This window comes from Musca autumnalis, unplaced genomic scaffold, assembly GCF_047663935.1.
Source record: "Musca autumnalis isolate F117 unplaced genomic scaffold, ASM4766393v1 scaffold_3, whole genome shotgun sequence".
Taxonomy (NCBI): domain Eukaryota; kingdom Metazoa; phylum Arthropoda; class Insecta; order Diptera; family Muscidae; genus Musca; species Musca autumnalis.
Window position 1 is genome coordinate 28,923,984 of NW_027411866.1, and position 27,644 is coordinate 28,951,627.

Genomic DNA, 27,644 nt, shown 5'->3' on the forward strand with positions numbered 1-27,644 from the left:
GCTGGTTGACGTTTAAGGGCACAAGCTAAAATGATATGTTTTTGATATTCAAATCTCGTTTAATGGGTTAATACGGTTCCCGAAAATTCAATTAGCATAAAACTTTATATGGATTTTAATTTAAAAAAAAAAAAAAACAGTAAACAGTTTGGGGTATAAAATCTGGGAGCTACAAGTAGCGAATACCTTGTAGAAGTACAAGCCATATTAAGCCTGGCTAGCTGTACTTTTGGTATATGGGACAATGAACAAGCAATTAAATGGTTCAGTAGCATTATATAGTTATAAAGTTATAAATATTGAGGTTGAATGGAACGGATTTTTTTCATATGAGGAGTCTGAGTTATGTGCATAAAGTTAATTTTACAGTTCGTGCTAACCCAGCATTTTCTTACGCATCCCAACTACCACACATAGTGGTTCCGTGTCCCAACCAACCCCAAACGTATTTGCAAGGACATCAGATCTTATCAGAATCAGACATGTACTGACTGAAACTTAGACACATCCGCAAGCTATAAATACTCATGAACGAAGCCGGCAGTTTATCTTCAGTCTAATACGGTCACTTTCCAGAATACTCTGGGCCATCTTATCACAACTTAGATTAAACTGATCAATGATAATCCTATACTATACGCCCATAATAATTAGGCCCCTTTTTGAAGACATTTTCCTTAGTACAAACATGGTTCAGACGGCATTAAACATTTGTACAGTTGTCCGGGGTTTTCGGCCTCATAGCTGCAGGTCTGTATGTCTCAGTATAAATTGTCTAAAAAGGAGTTAAAGAACATTCCTTAAAGAACATTCCATAATTCGATTGGGCGGAACTACAGAATCAGAATCAGAAGAAGGCCATTTCATGAAAGGCAAAAAGATCGCTTCATAGTAGATCAAAAGTTTCTCGTATAAAAATTAAGAAGGTATTGCTTAGGGATGCCTGAAGGAGAGTTTATGGAAGTAGGTTTTCTTAAAGAAGACCGGAAAGTTTTCTAGTTGATGATTGGGAGGTCTCTCTGGAAGACAATAAAATCTTCTTATCTTCTACTTTTAAAAAATAATGAAATAACAAAAGAACGATCAGAAAGTCTTCTTATGGAATACCAGAATTATCTCCTATGGAAGGCCAATACATATTCTCTTAGAAGATCAGAAGGTCTTCTCGTAGGTCTTTCTGTAGAAGACCAAAACCTCTTCCTGTAGGAGACTAGAATGTCTTCCTATAGAAGAGCAGAACGTTTTCTTATAGAATACCAGAAAGGAATTTAATATTTGATCTTCTATTAGAAAAACTTTTGTTCTATAAGACCGGTGTTCAGGAGAGGGAGGTCTTTCTACAGGAGGTTATAAGGTTTTCTTATAGAAGACCAGAGGATTTGCCCATAGTAGGCCAAAAAACTTTCTACCGAATCTTTCTACTATGGAAGACGGGAAGCTCTTCCTATAGAACACCAGAAGGTCTTTCTATAGACAAGTAGACGTATTTTATAGAAGATCGAAGGATCATATTCCTATAGAAGACCAATGGGTCTTCTTTCTTTATATGGCCAAAGAGTCTTCCTAATAGAAAACTCAAAGGTTTTCCTACAGAACAGCAGAATTTATTTCTATAAAAGACCAGAGGTCTTTCCATAGAGACCAGTGGGTCTTCCTTTACAAGACCAAAGGGTATTTCCATAGAAGACCACAAGATCTTCTTATAGCAGACCACAAGGTTATCCTAAAGAAGATCAAAGACTATTTTCCCTATATAAGACAGTGGTCTACCTATGGCAAATTAGAGAGCCTTCCTATAGAAGACCATAGGATTTTCCTACGGAGGCCCAAACCGCCTTCTTCCGATAGAAGACCAATGGGATTTCCCAAAGATGTCCAAAGGGTCTTCCTACAATAGATAAATGTGTCTTCATACAGAAGACCAAAGGATCTTCCTATGAAGGACCAAAGCGGCTTTTAACTATAGAAAACCAAAGGGTCTTCCTAAAGAAGATCAAAGTGTCTTCTTAAAGATCAAAGTGTCTTTATATAGAAGATCAAAGGGTCTTCCTATGGCGGACCAAAAAGTCTTCTTTCTACAGATGACGAACGGATGTTCCCATAGAAGACCAAAGTGTCTTCCTATAGCAGACTAAAACATCTTCCTAAAGAACACCAAGGTTTAAAGAAGACCGAAAGTTTTTTAAAACCCCTTAGGGGTCTAGGGATTTTCTTAGAAAATATTTAAGGATTTTTTAGAAAATTATTAGACCCCTCAGGGTTCTAGAGATTTTCTATAGGGGGTCTAGGGATTTTCTTTAGAAAATTCTTTGACACCTTAGGGGTCTAGCGATTTTCTTTAGAAATTTTTAGACCCCTCAGGTTCCTAGGGATTTTCTATAGAAAATTTTTAGACCCTCAGGGGTATAGGGATTTTTAGACCCCCCAGGGCTCTGGGGATTTTCTTTAGAAAATTTTTAGACCCCTCAGGGGTCTACGGCGGTACAAGTTTCACCAGGGGCAAGTCCATACTTCCTGAGAAAATAGCCTGCAAGTTGCAAAAAACCGCTATGACACCGTGTGTAGTGGTTGGAACGCAAGATAACTCTCGAACGGATCTGTCGATTCGATCCCAAATTTGGCCTTCATAATATTTTGTACAAACTTAGTTTAAGTTCGAAGATAAGCCATATCGGTTCAAATGTTCGGAAAAATTGTGCGCACGATAACTCTAGAAGACACGGACCGATTTGGTCCATACTTTACGCATCCTAATATATCTACCAGATGTAGATCAGCTTCGAATATGGACTATATTCGTCTACTCCTTCCGGTACCTCTCACACAAAATTTCGGATAATTTCACTTCAAGACCTGCTCTCGAATCACTTTGATTTTTGTTGAAGCAATTTGCAGTAGCTATCTCCATTACGACAGTAAAAGTTTTTTCAGGGGTTTTTCTCTTGGGAAAACAGCCCGGAAGGTGTAAAAACCCCTGTGCCGCCATATGTGGCGTTTGGAGAGCACGATAACGCTCGAACTGTTCAACCACAACTTTCGGTACTTCTCCCCAATATTTAAAAATGTCACTAAAATGCTAGGACAATATCACTGGAATGGGGCAACCAATTTGGTCCACAAAATTCTGAAGAGACCTTAAATACATTCGATCTGTCCGGAGGTGAAAGTTTCGCTTCACATTGGCTGAGGGTATATATCTGTCGGCACTGAAACTTTTTTACTTGTTTTTTTTTTTTTTTAAATTTTAGACACCTCAGGAGTCTAGGGATTTTCTATAGAAAATTTTTAGACCCCTCAGTGGTCTAGGGATTTTCTATAGAAAATTTTTAGACCCCTCAGTGGTCTAGGGATTTTCTATAGAAAATTTTTAGACCCCTCAGTGGTCTAGGGATTTTCTATAGAAAATTTTTAGACCCCTCAGTGGTCTAGTGATTTTCTATAGAAAATTTTTAGACCCCTCAGTGGTCTAGGGATTTTCTATAGAAAATTTTTAGACCCCTCAGTGGTCTAGGGATTTTCTATAGAAAATTTTTAGACCCCTCAGTGGTCTAGGGATTTTCTATAGAATATTTTTAGACCCCTCAGTGGTCTAGGGATTTTCTATAGAAAATTTTTAGGTCCCTCAGTGGTCTAGGGATTTTCTATAGAAAATTTTTAGACCCCTCAGGGGTCTAGGGATTTTCTATAGAAAATTTTTAGACCCCTCAGGGGTCTAGGGATTTTCTATAGAAAATTTTTAGACCCCTCAGGGGTCTAGGGATTTTCTATAGAAAATTTTTAGACCCCTCAGGGGTCTAGGGATTTTCTATAGAAAATTTTTAGACCCCTCAGGGGTCTAGGGATTTTCTATAGAAAATTTTTAGACCCCTCAGGGGTCTAGGGATTTTCTATAGAAAATTTTTAGACCCCTCAGGGGTCTAGGGATTTTCTATAGAAAATTTTTAGACCCCTCAGGGGTCTAGGGATTTTCCATAGAAAATTTTTAGACCCCTCAGGGGTCTAGGGATTTTCTATAGAAAATTTTTAGACCCGTCAGGGGTCTAGGGATTTTCTATAGAAAATTTTTAGACCCGTCAGGGGTCTAGGGATTTTCTATAGAAAATTTTTAGACCCCTCAGTGGTCTAGGGATTTTCTATAGAAAATTTTTAGACCCCTCAGTGGTCTAGGGATTTTCTATAGAAAATTTTTAGACGCCTCAGGGGTCTAGGGATTTTCTATAGAAAATTTTTAGACGCCTCAGGGGTCTAGGGATTTTCTATAGAAAATTTTTAGACCCCTCAGGGGATCTAGGGATTTTCTATGGAAAATTTTTAGACCCCTCCTCCTCAGGGATCTAGAAAATTGTTAGACCCCTCAGGGGTCTAGGGATTTTCTTTAGAAAATTTTTAGACCCCTCAGGGGTCTAGGGATTTTCTATAGAAAATTTTTAGACCCCTCAGGGGTCTAGGGATTTTCTATAGAAAATTTTTAGACCCCTCAGGGGTCTAGGGATTTTCTATAGAAAATTTTTAGACCCCTCAGGGGTCTAGGGATTTTCTATAGAAAATTTTTAGACCCCTCAGGGGTCTAGGGATTTTCTATGGAAAATTTTTAGACCCCTCAGGGGTCTAGGGATTTTCTATGGAAAATTTTTAGACCCATCAAGGGTCTAGGAATTTTCTTTAGAAAATGTTAAGACCCCTCAGGGATCTAAGGATTTTTTAGACCCCTCAGGGGTCTAGGGATTTTCTATAGAAAATTTTTAGACCCCTCAGGGGTCTAGGGATTTTCTATAGAAAATTTTTAGACCCCTCAGCGGTCTAGGGATTTTCTATAGAAAATTTTTAGACCCCTCAGGGGTCTAGGGATTTTCTATAGAAAATTTTTAGACCCCTCAGGGGTCTAGGGATTTTCTATAGAAAATTTTTAGACCCCTCAAGGGTCTAGGGATTTTCTATAGAAAATTTTTAGACCCCTCAGGGGTCTAGGGATTTTCTATAGAAAATTTTTAGACCCCTCAGGGGTCTAGGGATTTTCTATAGAAAATTTTTAGACCCCTCAGGGGTCTAGGGATTTTCTATAGAAAATTTTTAGACCCCTCAGGGGCCTAGGGATTTTCTATAGAAAATTTTTAGACCCCTCAGGGGTCTAGGGATTTTCTATAGAAAATTTTTAGACCCCTCAGGGGTCTAGGGATTTTCTATAGAAAATTTTTAGACCCCTCAGGGGTCTAGAGATTTTCTATAGAAAATTTTTAGACCCCTCAGGGGTCTAGAGATTTTCTATAGAAAATTTTTAGACCCCTCAGGGGTCTAGGGATTTTCTATAGAAAATTTTTAGACCCCTCAGGGGTCTAGGGATTTTCTATAGAAAATTTTTAGACCCCTCAGGGGTCTAGGGATTTTCTATAGAAAATTTTTAGACCCCTCAGGGTTCTAGGGATTTTCTTTAGAAAATTGTTAGACCCCTCAGGGGTCTAGGGATTTTCTTTAGAAAATTTTTAGACCCCTCAGGGGTCTAGGGATTTTCTTTAGAAAATTTTTAGACCCCTCAGGGGTCTAGGGATTTTATATAGAACATTTTTAGACCCCTCAGGGGTCTAGGGATTTTCTATAGAAAATTTTTAGACCCCTCAAGGGTCTAGGGATTTTCTATAGAAAATTTTTAGACAGTAGACCAAAGGTTCTTTCTGCCAAAGACATATAACTGTAAAGACTGGAAAAGATGCATAATGCACAAATGTTTATGAAACAAAGTATATAAACATTTTACCAACAACAGAGGTATGTTAATGATAAACCCCAGATTAAAGTGCAATTCGGGTTATACAAATTGTAGGAAAGCAAAAAGTTGGACTCAGGATTGTATTCCATAGCAGTTTCTAGTTCATTGAATATGAACTTAGCGGTTAAAAACGCTTGAAATGGTTAACTACTTAACAGAATGTTGTTATGATATCGTAACAACAGAGCTTAACTCCATCTATTGACAAATGTTAACAATTGAGTTTTCCAATCTTTATGTATTTAAGTCTTTGTTTCTGCCATAGAGAGAGAACCCCAATTTTACAGTATTTAAACATTTTCAAATTTATGCCAACATCTTAAAATAATTTATTAACACGTTATGTTTGAGTTTTTATTGTATAATATGGTCTTCATAAATCCATAAAACCTGCACGAACTTAACCTAACCTCAATCGAAGGCATCACCTTTCTTGGGAAACAATGACATCTCCAAAGAAAGACAACGAAACGAAACGTTAGATTGATATGTAAATTCCTATTGAGATTTTAATTAATTGACAAAAATTCAAAACAAATTTTGTTGTTTTTTTTCTTTTCTCAGAAAAAAACGACAACAACCAAAGAAGCCATCAGCTATACCAAACCAAGTTGGCAAAGTTAACGACATAATATTTGGTTTTTTGTTTATTTACGAAAAACATAATTTGAAAAATAATAACAACAACCACATAAAACGCTTAGCACCTCTATGCCTAGTAACATTTTTAAACGTTTGCGTTTGTGTGTTTGCTTTGTTTAATGAGAAACAACAACAAATTGACTGCTCCCTAAAAAATGCTGGTAGTTTTTTTCTTGGTTTGGTTTGTTTTGTATGCGGCAACGCGACACCCATAACATGACATTCGAATGAGCGCAGTCGCAACACGTTATACGTGAGTTAGTTAATGACGCTGACAGGGGTGTTAATGCAATGCGTACGAACGAACATCAACCGATTGATGGCGCACCAAATTCAAATGGACGGACGTACGCACACAAACAATTTGTGTTGGATGTGTAGGGGTACAGTGGAGGCAAAAGCAGAAATGGGAAATAAGAAACTTCCTTTATTAGGTGGTCCCAATTTTTACTTTTCAAGGAGGATATTCATAAGAATGTTGGTTAGCTAACAGGGAAGCGTTACATACCAGTGGTAATTCCGTGAACTTCTTCAAAGAATTTGGTAGATATATTTCATTACAAACTACTACCCATTATTTTAACAAGGGCATGTCGCTCGAAAAAAGTTATTTTTGCCACTTAAATAGGTAGTTACTAAAATTCATAACTACTTATTAAACTATTTATTTAGAGGTCAAAAAATAACAATTTTTTTCGAACAACCCTTGTTAAAATAATGGGTTAGTAGGGGGTTTTGTAATGAGTATTTTTTGCTGAAGACAGCAAAAGGCCGAGATGCTTGGATATCATTTATGAAGAATGGCAAAATCGATTTTAGAACCAACATAAATAAAATATCCGGTCAATAGATTTTAACTATTATATAGTAAAATCTCTCCACACTTTTGCTTTCCACTGTAACTTTGCTCATTGTTCGGCTATGAATATTTTGGCTCGTGAGCAGCCATTATTTGGATTATATTCATAGAAAACAGACAAATAATGAACAACAAACAAACCAACAACAGCAAAAAGAGGGGTTAACACGAAATAACCGTTTTGTTGAATTATTCAAAATTCATGCGTGTCATTGCACATTCATGAATGAATTTAAGACGATGTGACGTCCGACGATGTCTTAAGGCATGATTGTTTGTTGTATAAACACAAATTTGTTGATAGTGCCACCATTTGGGTACGTTGGGGGGGGTCCAAAACGATTGACATCTCTTCCCAGTTATGCAGGCATGTAGGTAAGTAAATAACATCATGGTTGGGCGCTTGTTGCTCCACTAAGACCACCAAAAAAAAGGTGTCAACATTTTGAGATTCGTACTTCATACTTGGTGTACTTTATACAATGTGTTTGTGGATATTGCACTAATTTCATGAGGTAATAATGTTTTGGATGTCAATGTTTTTTGTTTTGTGCCAATCTACATGGACATGAACTTCTGCTAAAGCAATAAAACCTAACCGGTATGCATAACATGAAAGCCATTGTTTGTAGTCGTCTATTTGTTTTGGGGCCAACATTTTGTAAAATATTTCGTCGATGAAGTCTCTTCTCAAAACGGATTTCATTGAATTGATGAAATGTAAATTTTCTATTTGATATTCATTTGATTGGTTATTGTGATCCCAAAATGAAAATAGTATATCAAATGTTGTAATCGATGTGATAATCTATGCAGTAACCATTCATTCACTTATTGATCCAAATGCAATAATTCGAAAGGCCTATTTAAAAGTTTGTGGTTGGAAGTAAGATAGATGGGTGGTGAATTTCCTTCCCCTCGTTCAACCTCATTCAAATAAAATGCATAAATTAAATGTTTTCTGCTTGTTTTGTAAATGTTTTAATCGGAATTTGGGGCATTTCGCTCTGAAACACAGTTTGTGTTTGGCAATTATGTTAAATGAATGACTTTTACTAACGAGATTAAATTTATGATGAGCAAGTTTTTATTGGATAAGATATTAATTATGAATATGTTTCTTCTTTTGGTATAATATTTGATAATAGGTTACTTCGCTGATGATTTGATTTTATTTAGAAAATTTTTAGATACCTTAGGGGTCAATGATTGTTTACAACATATTTAGACCCGTAGAGATCTAAGGAATTTCTTTAAATCCCCAAGGCTCTAAAATAGTTTTATAAAAAAAATTGTAGGTCTCTCAGCGTTCTTAGGAAATTCTTTAGAGCATTTTTAGACCACTCAGGGGTGTAAGAAATTTCTTTAGAAAGTTTTTAGACCCCTCAGGGGAAAAATTTTAGACCCCTCAGGATTCTAGGAAACTTTTTTGAATTTTTTTCAACCCTCAAGGGTGAAGGGAATTTCTTTAGAAAAATGTTAGGGGTCTAAAGAATTGTTTTAGAACGTTTTTAGACCCCTCAGGGGACTAAGGAATTTCTGTAGAAACATTTTAGACCCCTCAGGGTTCTAGGAAACTTTTCGATTTTTTATTCCTATAATTTCTTTAAAAAAATTTTAGGCCCCTCTGGTGCATAAGGAATTTCTATAGAAAATTTTTAGACCCCTCAAGGGCCTCAGAAATTGCTTTAGAAAAATTTTAGACTCCTCAGGGTCTAAATTAACATTTTTAAACACCTCAAGGGTCTAAAGATTTTTTATCGCCATATTTAGACACCCAGATATCTAAGGAATATCTTTAAACCCCCAAAGCTCTAAAATATTTTTATAAAAAAATTGTAGGTCTCTCAGCGGTCTTAGGAAATTCTTTAGAGCATTTTTAGACACCTCAGGGGTCAATGATTGTTTACAACATATTTAGAACCCCAGAGATCTAAGGAATTTCTTTAAATCCCCAAGGCTCCAAAATATTTTTATAAAAAAAAAATTGTAGGTGTCTCAGCGTTCTTAGGAAATTCTTTAGAGCATTTTTAGACCACTCAGGGGTGTAAGAAATTTCCTTTAGAAAGTTTTTAGGCCCCTCAGGGGAAAAATTTTAGACCCTTCAGGGTCCTAGGAAACTTTTTAGAATTTTTTTTAACCCTCAGGGGTGAAGGAAATTTCTTTAGAAAAATGTTAGGGGTCTAAAGAATTGTTTTAGAACGTTTTTAGACCCCTCAGGGGACTAAGGAATTTCTGTAGAAACATTTTAGACCCCTCAGGGTTCTAGGAAACTTTTTCGATTTTTTATTCCTCAGGGGACTAAGGAATTTATTTAAAAAAATGTTAGGCCCCTCTGGGGTATAAGGAATTTCTAAAGAAATTTTTTAGATGCCTTAAGGGTCTAAGGAATTGGTTTAGAAAAATGTTGATGAAAATTTTTTTAAATGAAAATTTTTAAACACCTCAAGGGTCTAATAATTTTTTATCGCCATATTTAGACCCCCAGACATCTAAGGAATTTCTTTAAACCCCCAAAGCTCTAAAATATTTTTATAAAAAAATTTTAGGTCTCTCAGCGGTTTTAGGAAATTTTTTAGAGCATATTTATACCACCCAGGGGTGTAAGAAATTTCTTTAGAAAGTTTTTAGACCCCTAAGGGAACTAAGAAATTTCTGTAGAAAAAAGTTAGACCTCTCAGGGTTCTAAGAAACTTCTTTAGAAATTGTTTTACCCCTCAGTGGTCAAAGGAATTTCTTTAGAAAAAAGTTAGGCCCCCTCTGGGGTATAAAGAATTTCTATAGAAATATTTTTAGGGTTATAGGAAACTTCTTTTGACAATTTTTATACCCCTCAGCACTCTAAGGATTTCTTTAGAAAAATCGTCGGTGTCATGCTTAAGTGTTCCATACGTCATTTTGACATTTAGCTTTTTATGAATTTTTGGTCGGCTTCCTTTCCTATCTGCTCTAGTTTCCGAGATATCGACGTTTCGGCCCGAAAACTTAAGTTCATTTCAGGTATGAAATTAATATTTTAATAACTTACCAATTTAAAAATACATTCAAAAAATCAGAATCCTACTTTGGCAGTCATATCGTTTCGATAGATATCCCGCCCACTAGTCATTTCAGTGGTCATCGTATAAATTTTGGACCAGTATGCAAGGAACCATGGACTTGTCCAGGCAAAGCATAATATCGCTGTAAATAGGACCACAGCGAACAGCATCGGTATATATTTCCATAGGATCTTCGAACAGACCCTAAACTGCACTTAGACACAAATGTTGACTTTTTGTGGGGGAAGTACCCTAAGGAGAGGATCGATATGGACCTTTTAAAATTTAAACTAAATTTTGACAAAATATTAGGAGATCCAACTGAACTGAACTGAAACTAAGTTTGGACAAAATATAATGAAGGCCAAATTTTGGACCAAATCGGTTGATCAGTTCGGGAGTTATCGTGCTCTCCAGCCACTACATATGGTGCCATAGGTGTTTTTAACACCTTTCGGGCTGTTTTCTCAAGAAGTATGGACTTGCCCCTAACAATTTTTGCCGTCGTAATTGAGGCAGCGAATGCAAGTAGCTTCAACAAAAATCAAAGTCATTCGAGAGCAGATTTTAAAGTGAACTTATCCGAAATTTTGTGTGGGAGGTACCAGAAGGATTGGACAAATATAGTCTATATTCAAACCTAAACTATATCTAGTAGATATATTAGGATGTGTAAAGTATGGACCAAATCTGTCACTCCCTTTAAGAGTTATGGTGCGCACAATTTTTCCGAACACTTTTGAACTTTTGTGGGGGAGGTACCTGAAGGATTGGACCGATATGGCTTATCTTCTAACTTAAACAAAGTTTGTACAAAATATTACGAAGGCAAAATTTTGGACCGAATCGTCGGGTCCGTTCGAGTGTTGTCATGAGCTCCAACCATTACACACGGTGTCATAGGATTTTTTTTGCAACTTTCAGGCTAATTTCTCAGGAAGTATGGACTTGCCCCTGATGAAACTTGTACCATCGTATAGGGGGCAGTGAATACAAGATGTGACAACAAAAATCAAAGCGATTTGAGAGCAGGTCCTAAACCGAACTTTTTCGAAATTTTGTGTGGGAGGTACCTGAAGGAGTGGACCGATTGAGTCCATATTGGAACCTCATTTAAGTCTAGTAGAAATTTGACGATGTGCAAAGTAAATACGGTTACTCCCTTCAAGAATTATTGTGCGCAAAATTGTTCTGAACATTTTCGAACTTTTGTGGGAGAGGTAACCGAAGGAGTGGACCGATATAACCCATCTTCGAACCTCAACTAAGATTGGACAAAATATTACGAAAGCCAAATTTTGGTTGATCCGTTCGAGAGTTATTATGCGCACCAGCCAGACATACAGACAGATGTACGGACGGATATGGCTAAATCGACTCCAAATTGTCTGAAACACATTTCTTCCAAACCATTATTTCGATGAGGCAAATGTTGCCTGTATGAACCCTTGCTGAGGGTATACATATACCTCCCGGGGATCTAAAGATTTTATTATACTCTCCACCATATGGAGGGTATAATTAAATTTGTCATTCCGTTTGTACACATCGAAATATTCGTCGGAGACTCTATAAAGTATATATTATTGATCAGCATAAAATTCTATGTCGATTTTACCATGTACGTCTGTCCGTCCGTCTGTCTGTTGAAATCAAGATACAGCTCGCAATTTTAAAGATAGAGAGTCCATATTTGGTACAGAAGTTTTTATTACTTCCAGGATGGTTGGTATTGAAAATGGAATATATCCGTCCACGTTTTGATAAAGCCCCCATAGAACGGTACCTCCCGATTTTCGGTACTTTTAAGGTTTTAGGTTCATTATAATATATATAATGTATAATATAATTGTTCCACAAACATCCCAGATGGGACAAGGGAGACTTCTCACATATCAATGAGTGCACCCCGATTCATATTAATCTCAATGATATGGGACATACAGTTTATCGCCGAGTCCGAACGGCGTGTCTAAAGACACCACTTGTAGGGAAGTTTTACATTGCTGAAATACTCAGGAAATATCGCCAACATTACTGAGGGGTATTTTGCCACCGTTGGAAATTGTTTGATGTTGCTTGGCCGGGGAATCGAACCCACGACCTTCAGCGTGCAAGGCGGGTGTGCATTCCATTGCACCACGGTGGCACCCTTTTAGCTTCATTATCCTACCAAAATGGCTGAAATTTGGTATTTGTTGGTGTAAGTCCACGCCTTCATAAAGCCCCCATAGAACGGTACCTTCCGATTTTCGGTATTTTGAAAGTTGTTGACTCAATATTCCACCAAATGACTGGATTTTGTTATTTAGTCGGGGGTTATAAAGTATTCCTGAAAAGAATTATTAGTATATATCTACGTCTTCCTTTTTTGAGCCACATTATCTTACCGAAATATCGGAAATTTGTAATTAGTCTTCTTTGAGTCTAAAAACTTTCCGCAAGTATTTGTCGGTATAGATCGACGAAATTTGATGAAATTTGGTAATTAGTCTTCTTTATAAACGAAAGGAAAGTAATTGTTTCATTTTACTTCAATATATCTCGTGGTGGAGGGTATAACAAGTTAGGCCCGGCCGAACTTAACGACGTTCCTACTTGTTTTTGAAAGTTTTTAGACAGGATTTTCTTTAGAACATTTTTAGATCTAAATGGGTCTAAGGATGTGCTCTAAAAATTTGTTGACACCTCATGGGCTTAAGCATTTTGTTAAATATTTTTCAGACCCCTCAGGGCTCTAAGGAATTTCTTTAGAAAATTTAGGACTTTCTCTAGAAAATGTTTATGGATTTGAGGATTCTCTGAGAAAAATTTTTAGACCCCAAAGGGGTCCAAGAAAAAATTTTTGACACCTCATGGGCTTAAGCATTTTGTTAAATATTTTTTAGACCTCTCAGGGCTCTAAGGAATTTCTTTAGAAAATTTAGGATTTTCTCTAGAAAATGTTTATGGATTTGAGGATTCTTTGTGGAAAATTTTTAGACCCCAAAGGGGTCCAAGACCCCTCAGGGGCCTAAGGATTTAGAAAATGTTTGGATTTGTGAATTCTCTGTGGAAAATTTTTATTTTTAAGGATTTTCTTTAGAAAATTTTAAGACTCCTCAGGGATCGAAGAGTTTTCTTTAGAAAATGTTAACACTTCTCATGAGACCAAGGATTTTCATTTGAATATTTTAAGACCTCCAAGGTGTCTAATGATATTCTTTAGAAATTTTAAGACCCACGAGGTTTAGAACATTTTTGGTCGCCCTAGGGGTTTATGGGGTTTCTTTAGAAAATGTTTTGATGTCCAAGGGTGTAAGGATTTTCTTTAGAACATTTTTAGACATCCCAGGGGTCTAGAGCATTTTTTTTTCAAAAATTTGTACACCCCGAGGGGTCTAGGGATTTTTAATGGAACTTTTTTGGACACGCTAGAGATCTACAGATTTGTTATAGAAAGTTTTTATACCCCTCGGGGCTCCATAGATTCTTTTCAATAGGTTAAGATTTCTCAGGGGGATTTTTCGTGGTCTTCCTTTAGAAAATTTCGAGGCTCCACAGGGATGTAAGGATGTTTATACCTTACACCACTTTGTGGGGAAGGTATTGTAAGTTGCTTTTGGCCAAAAAGTTTGTAGCGCATCGAAATAATGGTCGTAGACCCATACTTATATATACCAAAATGAATGCCTCGCCGAGCTGAGTCGATCTGGCTATGTGTATCCGCCCGTCCGTCTGGGTGTTGATGAGGGTCCCGGAGGGGAAGAAGCCAATTGATTTTGGTGATGGTCGGATAATAAAGCAAAACCTGCTAATGAAAGTAAAAAATATCGCCTTTGCAACGATGTAACGTAGGTTGTCGTAGGTGGTCAAACAACGAAGATATCGCAATAGCCGCTAATAGAACACAACTTTTCATTTTTGCGATTTTAATTATAATGACGAATATCATAGCTTTGGTTGCGGACCTTCCAAAAACAAAGTCTGACTATGAAAGTATAAAATCCCATCTTTACAATGGTAGGTTGGCGTAGGTAGCCAAATAACGGAGATATCGCAATAGTCGGTAATACATATTTTTTAATTTTTTGGTAATCGCGCTATACGTCGCAATTTTGATTGGATCGTCACCAAATTTTGGGTGTTAATGGAGTCCCACAGAGGAAAAAAACTATTGATTTTGGTAATGGTCGGATATTATTGAGGAATCGGAATGTGAAAAAAACTTATTTGGAAAAAAGGCCAACGTTTTATTTCAAAACGAATATCTCTCTTCTGTAAGAGGTATATCGAAAGCAAAACCTGGCAAGGAAAGTAATAAATATCACCTATACAACGATGTGAAGTAGGTGGTCATAGGTGGTCAAACTACAGAGATATCGCAATAGTCGGCAATGCATTCTTTTTTCCATTTTTTGTGCAATCGCACTATAGGTCGGAATTAAGATCGAATCCTCACGAAATTGTGGGGATTGGTGGGGGTCTCACAGAGAAAGAAGCATATTGATGGTTGGCGTACATCTTACTTTACCATTTTTTTATTTGAGTTGTACTGACTGCTGCACTTAAATGCGTTTTAATATTTTGAATTTTACCAGTCAAAAGCTTAGGTGGTGGGGTATCACATAGTCGTCCCCGACCCGACTATAGCTCACTTGTTTTTTAGATTTTTTTTGCCACCCAGGGGTCTGTGGATTTCCTTTACAAAGCTGTCTATGGATTTTCTTTAGAAAATATTTAGACTTCCATAGGCCAAGGGATTTTCTTTAGAACATGTTTGCCTTATTTCGGCACTTATGACCCTTTGGTATACATATTTTACCGAATATTTAAAAAATATAATAAATATTTAAGTACTGATTTTAACAGACTAATTGAAACTGGGTTATATGGTACTGATTTGAAAAGATAGCCTCGGTTTGAAGCACTAATACTGATCTTGTTGTATTAAGTACGAATAGTACAAAAGGCTTCTGATCAAATAAACGCCATCTACAACTGTCCTTCAAGTGCTGGAAAACTACAAGAAGAGGGTACACATCTTGAATGTCATCTATACTTCAATTTCAACATAGGTAGTGGGCAACATGAGATAAAACAAGTAAAAAAGGATCAGTCGGCTTTGCCGACTCTCATGGTGCCATAGAGAGTTTTTTTACACTTTTCGGGCTGTATTCTCAAGAAGTATGGACTTGCCCCTGAAAAAACTTTTACCGTCGCAATTGAGGCAGCGAATGAAAATTGCTTCAACAAAAATCTAAGTGATTCGAGAGCAGGTCTTAAAGTGAACTTATCCAAAATTTTGTGTGGGAGGTACCCGTAGGAGTGGAAAAATATAGTCCATATTCGAACTTCATATATATTTGGTAGATATATTGGGATGTGTAAAGTATGGATTAAATCGGTATGGTAGTTACCGATTTGATCCATACTTTACACATCCCAATATATCTACCAAATATATATGAGGTTCGAATAGTCCATATTCATATTTGTCCACTCCTTCGGGTACCTTCATAAAATTTTGGATAAGTTCACTTTAAGACCTGCGCAAGAGTTATCATGCGGAAAAATTTTACGACCATTTTTCAACTCTGGGGGAGGTACCTGAATGAGTGGACTGATATGGCTTATCTTTGAACTTATACTAAGTTTGGACAAAATATTACTATTATTACTATTATTTTGGACCGAATCCGTTCAAGAGTTATCTTGCACTCCAACCACTACACACGGTGCCATAGGGCTTTTTTTTGCATCTTTCAGGCTATTTTCTCAGGAAGCATGGACTTACGCCTGAAGAAACTTGTACTGTCGTATAGAGGACAGTGAGTAGAAGTTGCTACAACAAAAACCAAAGCGATTCGAGAGCAGGTCCTAAACTGAACTTTTCCGAAATTTTGTGTGGGAAGTACCCAAAGGAGTGGACGGATTGGGTCCATATTGGAACCTCATCTAAGTCTAGTAGAAATTTCTCGATGTGCAAAGTAGGAACCAAATCGGTTACACCTTTCAAGAGTTATCGTGCTCACAATTTTTGCGAACGTTTCCGAAGTTTTGTGGGGGAGGTACCAAAAGGAGTGGACCGATATAACCCATCTCCGAACTAAATTTGGACAAAATATTACGAAAGCCAAATTTTGGACCGAATCGGTTGATCCATTCGAGAGTTATCGTGCGCTCCAGCCAACCAGCCAGACAGACAGACTGATGGACATGGCTAAATCAACTCCAAATTGTCTGAAACGGATTTCGTCAAAACATACTTGGGGTCTCAAACCATTATTTCGATGATGCACATTTTGCCCGTATGATAAATGCTCGTTAGGATAAATGCTGAGGGTACAAAAATGGTACATACCTTTATAACAACTTTACATATTTTGACCAGCAAAAATATCTGAAAAAAGAGGAAAGAAGAAAATATTGTTAAAATTATATAATTTATAACAAATAAACACTATATAAACAAAATTTCACGAACGTACAGAACGTCCGGTAATTCGATCAACTAATATTAATGAAATAGGCAGTAGCATTTTGTCTCACTGCTTAACAATTCAGAAGGGATTAGGAGGAACTGAACTCATATAATTGACCGCTCTTCAATTTCGTATTTTCTCCATCATATTGGATGAATTTCAAACTGTTATAGAAGTATAGAAAATCCGAATCCGGTGAAAATTCAGAAAGGACAAGGGACACTCCTGCCATATCAATGAGAGCAGCTTCATTCAATGTTTTGTTTAATGATATAGGATCTATTTCTTATCGACTAGTCTGAAGGCCTTGTCTAACAAAGTATGACATCACTTATGGAGAAGTTTTACATGACTGACTTCAGGAAATGTTGACGGCATTAATCTGATGCTATTCGGACCAAGGGAATAACAATGTTTTATCGTCGCTGGTGTGAAATCACATTACTTTTTATTAATTTTCTCGTTTAGACTTAAGCTTGATGATCGGAAATTATTTGCAAGTGAAAAAGGAAAGGCAAGGACTCGAACCCACATAGTCACGAAATTACGTTACCTGGTTTCACATTATTTTTGTGTTTCCAATTTTACACCGACTAAAGTTTCCAATGGATATTTTATATTGCAATTGGAATATAATCCCAGCCTTAAATTTGTTTATACTACACCCCAAGCTACAAGAGATTAACCTAATCCGTTTTTTTATTTGCATTGTTTTTCTTCCTCTTGTTTTTATCATTGCTTATATTAAGCTCTGGTTTACATTGCTTACCTAATGAACCAATTATTTGTTTGTAATAATTTAAAACATGTACGTGAGTATATCTGTATTTGCAATACTCATTATTTTATGGATTTTATAAACCGGCCTCTTAATGAACTGAATCACGACGACTTTGTGTGTAATTCATTGTATGTACACATACATACATATGCATACAGGTGCATGTTGTCTGAATACCAAAACTGGAGTATGAATTTCCTTAAAGAAATTTTGGTGTGCGCAATTAAAAATGCGAATTTTAATTAAAACTTAAATTCAACTGAATTCAAAATAGGTATTGAAAAAATAAAACCAGATTCCGGTTGATGTTGATATAGAAATAATTTAAGTCAGGTTAATGCAATAGGTAAAATTTTTTGTGTAATTAGATACAAAAAATGGAATTGTATGGTATTAATTGATGGACAAAAAATTAGATGAATTCAATTCAGCAAAGTTTTTGTTACAAACGTTAGTAGTACTGAGTTTTTTTTCAGTTAGCTGAATTGAAATTTTCAATAAAAAATTTAGCAGAAATGACTTATTCTAAGGTAAAAGTGAGCTGAATTGATAACTCCATTGAAAATAATTGACTGAAATGACTTTTCCATAGCGTTTTCTATAGAAAACGTTGGCTGAATAGCTTTTCTACAGGAACGGTCTACTTAGTTGACTTTTTCTATAAAAATATTGGACGAACTTATTTTTAACAGGATCTATCTAAAAAATTCTCTACATAGAGTTGTGGATTGAATTGAATTTTCTTTAAAAATGTTGGCTGAATTGACATTTTCTATAGAAAAGGTTTGCTTAATTGAGTTTTTCTATAGAAAAAGTGGATTAAATTGTATTTTCCATAGAAAAAGTTGGCTAAATTGAGTTTTTCTATAGGAAAGGTTTGCTGAATTGAGTTTTTCTAAAAAAAGTTTTTCTAAAAAAAGAAAAAGTTTGCTGAATTGACTTTTTCTATAGCAAGAGGTATCAGAATTGATTTTTGCTCTGGCAAAAGTTGGCTGAATTGACTTTTTCTCTAGAAAACGTTGGCTAAATAGATTTTTTTAGAAAAAGTTGGCTGAATTGACTTTTTTATAGAAAAAGTTGACCGAATTGACATTTTCTATAGAAAAAGTTTGCTGAGTTGACTTTTTCTAAAGAAAAAGTTGGCTGAGTTGACTTTTTCTATAGAAAAAATTGGCTGAGTTGACTTTTTCTATAGAAAAAGTTGGCTGAGTTGACTTTTTCTATAGAAAAAGTTGGCTGAGTTGACTTTTTCTATAGAAAAAGTTGGCTGAGTTGACTTTTTCTATAGAAAAAGTTGGCTGAGTTGACTTTTTCTATAGAAAAAGTTGGCGGAGTTGACTTTTTCTATAGAAAAAGTTGGTTGAGTTGACTTTTTCTATAGAAAGAGTTGGTTGAGTTGACTTTTTCTATAGAAAAAGTTGGCTGAAGTGACTTCTTCTATAGAAAAAGTTGGCTGAAGTGACTTCTTCTATAGAAAAAGTTGGCTGAAGTGACTTTTTCTATAGAAAAAGTTGGCTGAAGTGACTTTTTCTATAGAAAAAGTTGGCTGAAGTGACTTTTTCTATAGAAAAAGTTGGCTGAAGTGACTTTTTCTATAGAAAAAGTTGGCTGAAGTGACATTTTCTATAGAAAAAGTTGCCTGAAGTGGCTCTTTCTATAGAAAAAGTAGGCTGAAGTGACTTTTTCTATAGAAAAAGTTGGCTGAAGTGACTTATTCTATAGAAAAAGTTGGCTGAATTGATTTTTTCTATAAAAAATTTGGCTGAATTGGCTTTTTCTATAGAAGAAGTTGGCTGAATTGGCTTTTTCTATAGAAGAAGTTGGCTGAATTGACTTTTTCTATAGAAAAAGTTGGCTGAATTGACTTTTTTATAGAAAAAGTTGGCTGAATTGACTTTTTCTATAGAAAAAGTTGGCTGAATTGACTTTTTCTACCGAAAAATTCGACTTTTTCTATAGAAAAGTTATATGAATTGACTTTTCTATTGAAGAAGTTGGCTGAACTGACTTTTTCAATTGAAAAAGTTGGCTGAATTGACTTTTTCTATTGAAAAGTTGGCTGAATTGACTTTTTCTACAGAAAGTTGGCTGAATTGACTTTTTCTATAGAAAAAGTTGGCTGAATTGACCTTTTCTATAGAAAAAGTTGGCTGAATTGACTTTTTCTATAGAAAAAGTTGGCTGAATTGACTTTTTCTAAGAAAAGATGGCTGAATTGACTTTATCTATAGAAAAAGTTGGCTGAATTGACTTTTTCTATAGAAAAAGTTGGCTGAATTTACTTTTTCTATAGAAAAGTTGGCTGAATTGACTTTTTCTATAGAAAGTTGGCTGAATTGACTTTTTCTATAGAAAGTTGGCTGAATTGACTTTTTCTATAGAAAAAGTTGGCTGAATTGACCTTTTCTATAGAAAAAGTTGGCTGAATTGACTTTTTCTGTAGATAAAGTGGCTGAGTTGATTTGTTCTACAGCAAAATTTGGCTGAATTGACTTTTTCTATAGAAAAATTTAGCTAAATTGACTTTTTATAGAAAAAGTTGGCTGAATTGACTTTTTTATATTAAAGGTGGGCTGAATTGATTGTTCAACATATAGATGTTGATTTTACGTTATCTTTTAAAACAATAGATGAAAAAATGTCTGAATGCTTCCATTGTACACTGATGTCCATAAAATACGAACAAACAAATTATGGTAAAATAATGGCATGACTAAACGCCTTTTCTCCACTATGAAATACGCAAACATATGTGAAGTGGTTTTACTCTTTTTTTATTGCAGCAATGCAAGAAGTAAACCAACAAAAACGTTTTTAAACGTCAGCCGTTGATAAAGAAATTTTATTTGATGGCGTTTTTAGTTTCATTTCCATTTGTTGTGTTTTATTCTTTTTTTTTCTTACTTCGAACAATTTTCTTTCATGATAATTTGTTTGGTTTGGCTAAATCGTTAAAAGTGTAATGGAGGTTTTGTTAGAGAAAAACGAGTTAATATTATTTCCCATACAAATCTGTTTTTTATTATTATTTTTAGTTAAAATTTAATGTTTTTTGTTTGTAACAAAACACCTGCCGTTTTGCTTTTGAACATTTTATTTGACTTTTTTCTGTGTTTGTGGCAACATTTTAGGAGATTTTATTTTTCTGTTGCTTCTCTCGGTTTTTAAGTGTTTACACAATGTTTATATTTGTTTAAATTATTTATTGTTGTAACAACAGCAACAACAACAATAGCTATAATAGTTGTAATAATGCATAAAGTGAAAGGTGATGTCTGTCGGTTGTTCGATCTTGTCACAGGTTTTCTGTTGCTGTAGATTTGGTTTGTTTTACGAAATTGCCTATTAACGGCGTCAGGTGAGATAACCGACGATATGGCGGGCTATTAGCTTTTTATTTGTTTTTATTTTTCTTTTTGAAGATAAGGACAGACACTGATTATGATTGATTGAAATCTTAGTCAAGATAAAAAGTAATAAGAATCTATAAAAGAGAATGAATATTAAAAAAATCTGAGTTGGCCGAATTGATTTTTTCTATAGAAAAAGTTTTCACTTTTCACTTTTTCTATAGAAAATGTTGGCTAAATTGTCTTTTTATAGAAAAACTCCACTGAATTGAGGTTTTCTTTCCACAAAATTCCATAATATCTGTTTTTATATAGCGAAACTTAGCTAAATTGAGTTATTTTTATAAAACCTCCTTTTTCGTCTTAATCAATCCACCTGTGCGCTGAAATTCAAAATATTTTTCTTACTATACCTGTCCACCACCTGCAATTCATTTTGCCGGTCGGTAGAGGGCATGCTGTGTTTTGCCATGGCATGTTTCAAATCATAATAAATAAACACTTTTCCACATTCCTTACAACATATTGTGGCACATTTCACTTTCTTTTTTTGTACACGTTATGTTTTCATGTTTCTTTGTTTCGTGTGTCTTTATGTGTGTGTATTGAACACCAAAAAAGTCCAGCTCCAAGTTAAGTTAAATGGCCAAACATTTGCCTCATGTCCATGTCGCTCTGCTCACATGTAAACGTTTGTCTATCTCGTGTTTGTCGATTCATTCATTCCTTCCATTCATCAGCGCCAAAGATATTTGACTCTATGGTAGCAGATTTCAGACAACATTTCATATTTGTATGAATAAGGCTTTCATGATTGACTGTAATAATGAAGTGGTTGCTGTATTTCGTTTTTCTTTGGCCAAAAAAAGGCAATTGTTTTGTTTTTCATACTCGTCTATTCATAGATTTGGTTTGTTATTATTGTTTACACTATTTCTGATTTATCATCGCACTTAATATTATTACTATGACATTATTATTGTAGGTACAGATATTTTTTTGGTCTAGTCTCACTATCTCTGGATTTTTTTGATATTTTATGGTTACCCAAAGTCTAGACCATAAATTTTGGTTTCATTCATGACTTTTGTAATTAAGGTTAATTATTTCATCAGTTTAATTCAATTTTTTCTACAAAAATTTTTTCTGTAGAAATACAGCCAACTTTTTCTATATAAAAAGTCAATTCTGCCAACTTTTTCTATAGGAAAAGTCAACTTAGCCAACTTTTTCTATAGAAAAGATCAACTCAGCCAACTTTTTATAAAGAAAAAACCAATTCAGCCAACTTTTTCTATAGAAAAGTTCAATTCAGCCAACTTTTTACAAAGACAAAGCCAATTCAGCCAAATTTTCTATAGGAAAGGCCAATTCAGCCAACTTTTTCTATAGAAAAAATGAATTCAGCCAACTCTTTGTATAAAGAGAGTTAATTCAACCAACTTTTTCTATAGAAAAAGTCAATTCAACCAACTTTTTGTATAGAAAAATTCAATTCAGTCAACTTTTGGATAGAAAAAGTCAATTCAGCCAACTTCTTCTATAGAAAATGTCAATTCTGCCAACTTTTTCTATAGAAAAAGTCAATTCAGCCAATTTTGTCTATAGAAAGGGTCAATTCAGCCAACTTTTTCTATAGAAAAAGTCAATTCAGCCAGCTTTTTCTATAGAAAGAGTCAATTCAGCCAACTTTTCTATAGAAAAAGTCAATTCATCCAACCTTCTCTATAGAAAAAGTGAATTCAGCCAACTTTTTCTATAGGAAAAGTCAAGTTAGCCAACTTTTTCTATAGAAAAAGTCAATTCAGCCAATGTGTTCTATGGAAAAATTCAATTCAGCCAACTTTTTCTATAGAAAAAGTCAATTCAGCCAACTGTTTATAAAGAAAAAGCCAATTCAGCCAACTTTTTCTATAGGAAAGGTCAATTCAGCCAATTTGTTCTATGGAAAAATTCAATTCAGCCAACTTTTTCTATAAAAAAAGTCAATTCAGCCAATTTTTTGTTTAGAGAGAGTTAATTCAGCCTACTATTTCTATAGAAAACGTCAATTCAACCAACTTTTTGTATAAAAAAAGTCAATTGAGCCAACTTTTGTATAGAAAAAGTCAATTCAGCCAAGTTCTTCTATAGAAAATGTTAATTCTGCCAACTTTTTTATAGAAAGAGTCAATTCAGCCAACTTTTTTTATAGAAAGAGTCAATTCAGCCAACTTTTCTATAGAAAAAGTCAATTCAGCCAACTTTTCTATAGAAAAAGTCAATTCAGCCAACTTTTTCTATAGGAAAAGTCAATTCAGCCAACTTTTTCTATAGGAAAAGTCAATTCAGCCAACTTTTTCTATAGGAAAAGTCAAGTTAGCCAACTTTTTCTATAGAAAAGGTCAATTCAGCCAATTTGTTCTATGGAAAAAATCAATTCAGCCAACTTTTTCTATAGAAAAAGTCAATTCACCCAACTTTTTATAAAGAAAAAGCCAATTCAGACAACTTTTTCTATAGGAAAGGTCAATTCAGCCAATTTGTTCTATGGAAAAATTCAATTCAGCCAACTTTTTCTATAGAAAAAGTCAATTCAGCCAATTTTTTGTATAGAGAGAGTTAATTCAGCCTACTATTTCTATAGAAAAAGTCAATTCAACCAACTTTTTTTATAGAAAAAGTCAATTGAGCCAACTTTTGTATAGAGAAGTCAATTCACCCAACTTCTTCTATAGAAAATGTTAATTCTGCCAACTTTTTCTATAGAAAAAGTCAATTCAGCCAACTTTTTCTATAGGAAATGTCAATTCTGCCAACTTCTTCTATAGAAAATGTTAATTCTGCCAACTTTTTTTTATAGAAAGAGTCAATTCAGCCAACTTTTCTATAGAAAAAGTCAATTCAGCCAACTTTTTCTATAGAAAAAGTCAATTCAGCCAACTTCTTCTATAGAAAATGTTAATTCTGCCAACTTTTTTTTATAGAAAGAGTCAATTCAGCCAACTTTTCTATAGAAAACGTCAATTCAACCAACATTTCTATAGAAAAAGTCAATTCAGCCAACTTTTTCTATAGGAAAAGTCAAGTTAGCCAACTTTTTCTATAGAAAAGGTCAATTCAGCCAATTTGTTCTATGGAAAAATTCAATTCAGCCAACTTTTTCTATAGAAAAAGTCAATGCAGCCAACTTCTTCTATAGAAAATGTTAATTCTGCCAACTTTTTTTATAGAAAGAGTCAATTCAGCCAACTTTTTCTATAGGAAAGGTCAATTCAGCCAATTTGTTCTATGGAAAAATTCAATTCAGCCAACTTTTTCTATAGAAAAAGTCAATTCAGCCAATTTTTGTATAGAGAGGGTTAATTCAGCCTACTGTTTCTATAGAAAAAGTCAATTCAGCCAACTTTTTCTATAGAAAAAGTCAATTCAGCGAACTTCTTCTATAGAAAATGTTAATTCTGCCAACTTTTTCTATAGAAAAAGTCAATTCAGCCAACTTTTTCTATAGGAAATGTCAATTCTGCCAACTTTTTCTATAGAAAAAGTCAATTCAGCCAACTTTTTCTATGTAAGAAATTTATTCAGCGTAATTTTACTATAGAAAAAAAATCAATGAAGCTAAAGTTTCCTATAGGAAAAGTCAATTCAACAACCAACTATAAGAAAAAAAATTCAACCAACATTCTCTTTAAAATATCAATTCAGGCAATATTTTCTACAAAAAAGTAAATTCAGCTTGTCTTTTCTATAGAAAAGTCAATTCAGCCAACTTTTTTTATAGAAAACAAGATTAATTCAGCCAACTTTTTCTATTGGGAAAAATCAATTCAATCAATTTTTTCTATTGAGAAACTCAATAATTTTCTATAGCAAAAATCAATTCAGCCAACTTTTTCAACAGAAATTATCAATTTAGCCAACTGTTTCCGTAGAAAAAAATCAATTCAGCCAAATTTTTCTATAGAAAAAATCAATTCAGCCAATTCTTTCTATTGAAAAAGTCCATTCAACCAACAGTTTCTATTAAAAATCAATTCAACCAACTTTTTCTATTAAATAATCAACTTAACTGATTATTTCTATTGTAAGTTTCATATCAGCCGACTTTTTCTATAGAAATTACCAAGATTTTCTAAAAAAAAATCAATTCATCCAATTTTTTCTACAGAAAAAGTAAATTCAACTCAGCCAATTTATTATATTCCAAAGTCCATTCAGTCAACTTTTTCTATAGAAAAAAGCAATTCAACTGAGTTTTTCTATAGAAAATATCAATTCAGCTAAGTGTTTCGATAGAAAAACTTAATTCAGCTTAACTTTCTATTGAAAAAACTAAATCAATCTTAATTTTTCTATAGAAAGAGTAAATTCAGCTATCTTTTTCTATAGAAAACTGAATTCACCCAACTTTTTTGTAGAAATTTAAATTCAGCGAACTTTTTCTATAGAAAAAGTCAATTCTGCCAACTTTTTCTATAGAAAAAGTCAATTCAACCAACTTTTTCTATAGGAAAAGGCAATTTAGCCAACTTTTTCTATTAAAACAAGTCAATTCAGCGAACATTTTCTACAGGAAAAGTCAATTCAGCGAACTTTTTCTATAGAAAAAGTCAATTCAGCCAACTTTTTCTATAGGAAAAGGCAATTTAGCCAACTTTTTCTATGGAAAAATTCAATTCAGCCAACTTTTCTATGGAAAAATTCAATTCAGCCAACTTTTCTATGGAAAAATTCAATTCAGCCAACTTTTTCTATAGAAAAAGTCAATTCAGCCAACTTTTTCTATAGAAAAAGTCAATTCAGCCAACTTTTTCTATGGAAAAAGTCAATTCAGCCAACTTTTCCTATAGAAAAAGACAATTCAGCCACCTTTTTCTATAGAAAAAGACAATTCAGCCACCTTTTTCTATAGAAAAAGTCAATTTAGCCAACTTTTTCTGTAGGATAAGTCAATTTAGCCAATTTTTTTATAGAAAAACTGACTTCTGCCAAATTTTTCTATAGAAAAACTTAATTCAGCTTACTTTTTCTATAGAAAAACTGAATTCGGGTAACATTTTCTATAGAAAACTGAATTCAGCCAACTTTGTTTGTAGAAAATGTCAATTCAGCTAAGGTTTTTTATATGCAAAGTCTATTCAGCCAATTTTTTCTATAGAAAATATCAATTCAGACAAGTTTTTTCTATAGAAAAAATCAATTCAGCTAAATTTTCTATAGAAAAACTGAATTCAGCTAAATATTTGTATAGAAAACTGAATTCAGCCTACTTTTTTGTATAGAAAAAATCAATTCAGCCAATTTTTTCTACAGAAAAAGTTAATTCGTTTTGTCTTTTCTATAGAAAAGTCAAATTTGCCAACTTCTTCTTTTGAAAAACTAACCATTCAGCCAACTTTTTCTATTGAAAAGTTCAATTAAGCCAACTTTTTCTATTGGAAAGTCAATTCAGCTAACTTTTTTTGTAGCAGAAGTCAATTCTATAGAAAATATCAATACGGACAAGTTTTTCTATAGAAAAAATTAATTCAACTAAATTTTCTGTAGAAAAACTGAATTCTTCTTTTTCTACAAAGAAACTGAATTCAGCTAACTTTTTCTATGGAAAACCTGAATTCACCTAACTTTTTCTATAGAAAAATTTAATCAATTCTCTAAAAAATCTAATTCCTCATAGTTTTGAAAACTGCATCCATCTGCATTATCAATTAATTCTACTGTCCATTCAGATATTGATCAAGTGTAAAGAAACCACTCTAAAGGCCAAAACAAATTCCCACCATAACACCGCTTTATCAATAAATCTCACATAAATCTTTTGGCGTTTGACCAGTACCTGCTTTAAGTAAATCTGCGGATCTTGTCAAACACGAACATTATTTTTGTGCAAAACCATCTCCATGCCAATGAAACGGATGCAAAAATTTCTTAAGAATAACAAATGCCAGTTACTAACACCTTCTCTTTATGCACTCATACACTAATGGGCATAAGTATGTGACACAACAGTTAAAAAACACCACAAAATATTTACATTAAGAAATCCAAACATTTCAAATTATGCATTCCCATGTTGACATCAAATAACTTGTGCAAACCGTCCATGTCAAGTACCCTCCCTGCAATCATGGACCATTTGATCTTCTTTGACAATCCAACAGCCCACACAAGCTTAACAACCGACAACAGCAGGTTGAAATCGTCTCTCCCTCTTTGTGTAAGATAAACGACGATATGTGGTAATTGCATTCACAATAAATAGTAGTAGGCACTTGAATTTCATTGTGTTGGCTGGCTGTATGGAAGGAACATCCCAAGCCAGCTTTAAATGGTGATGATGATCACTTCTATCATAACATTGATTGTATTTATTCAGCGCACTGTGGAATCAATGCATTGGAATGGAATGGCTGCTCATAAATAAATAATATTTGTTTTTGAATATAGACTTGTGAAATAAGCATCACTAGGCATGGTGCAATTGTGTTTGTACACAGAAAGAAATTGAAATTGTAGGGGCATTTTCTCAAGAAAATTTGTGCTGAATTAAGTTCTTTAGGCAAAAACTAGCTGAATTGAGTTTCTCTTAAAAATACATGAGTTGGTTTTGGGGTTTTGCCTAAAAAACTAGCTAAATTGAGTTTCTCTTAAAAATACATGGGTTAAGTTGGTTAACTGAATTGATTTTTTCCATAGAAAAAATCAGCTGAATTGAGTTTTTCCACAGAAAAAATCAACCGAATTGTGTTTTTCCATAAAAA

At 34.2% G+C, this 27,644-nt stretch overlaps 1 protein-coding gene across 3 annotated transcripts in view; it reads right to left on the bottom strand.

Moving 5' to 3' along the window:
* The window catches only part of LOC141399541 (uncharacterized), a 229,560-nt gene that overhangs the window by 50,594 nt on the left and 151,322 nt on the right, over nt 1-27,644 (bottom strand). For all 3 annotated transcript variants that reach the window (XM_073978509.1, XM_073978511.1, XM_073978512.1), the window contains one exon: nt 16,650-16,688. The gene's annotated coding sequence lies outside the window, so the exon portion shown is untranslated. The remainder of the gene's footprint in view (nt 1-16,649; nt 16,689-27,644) is intronic.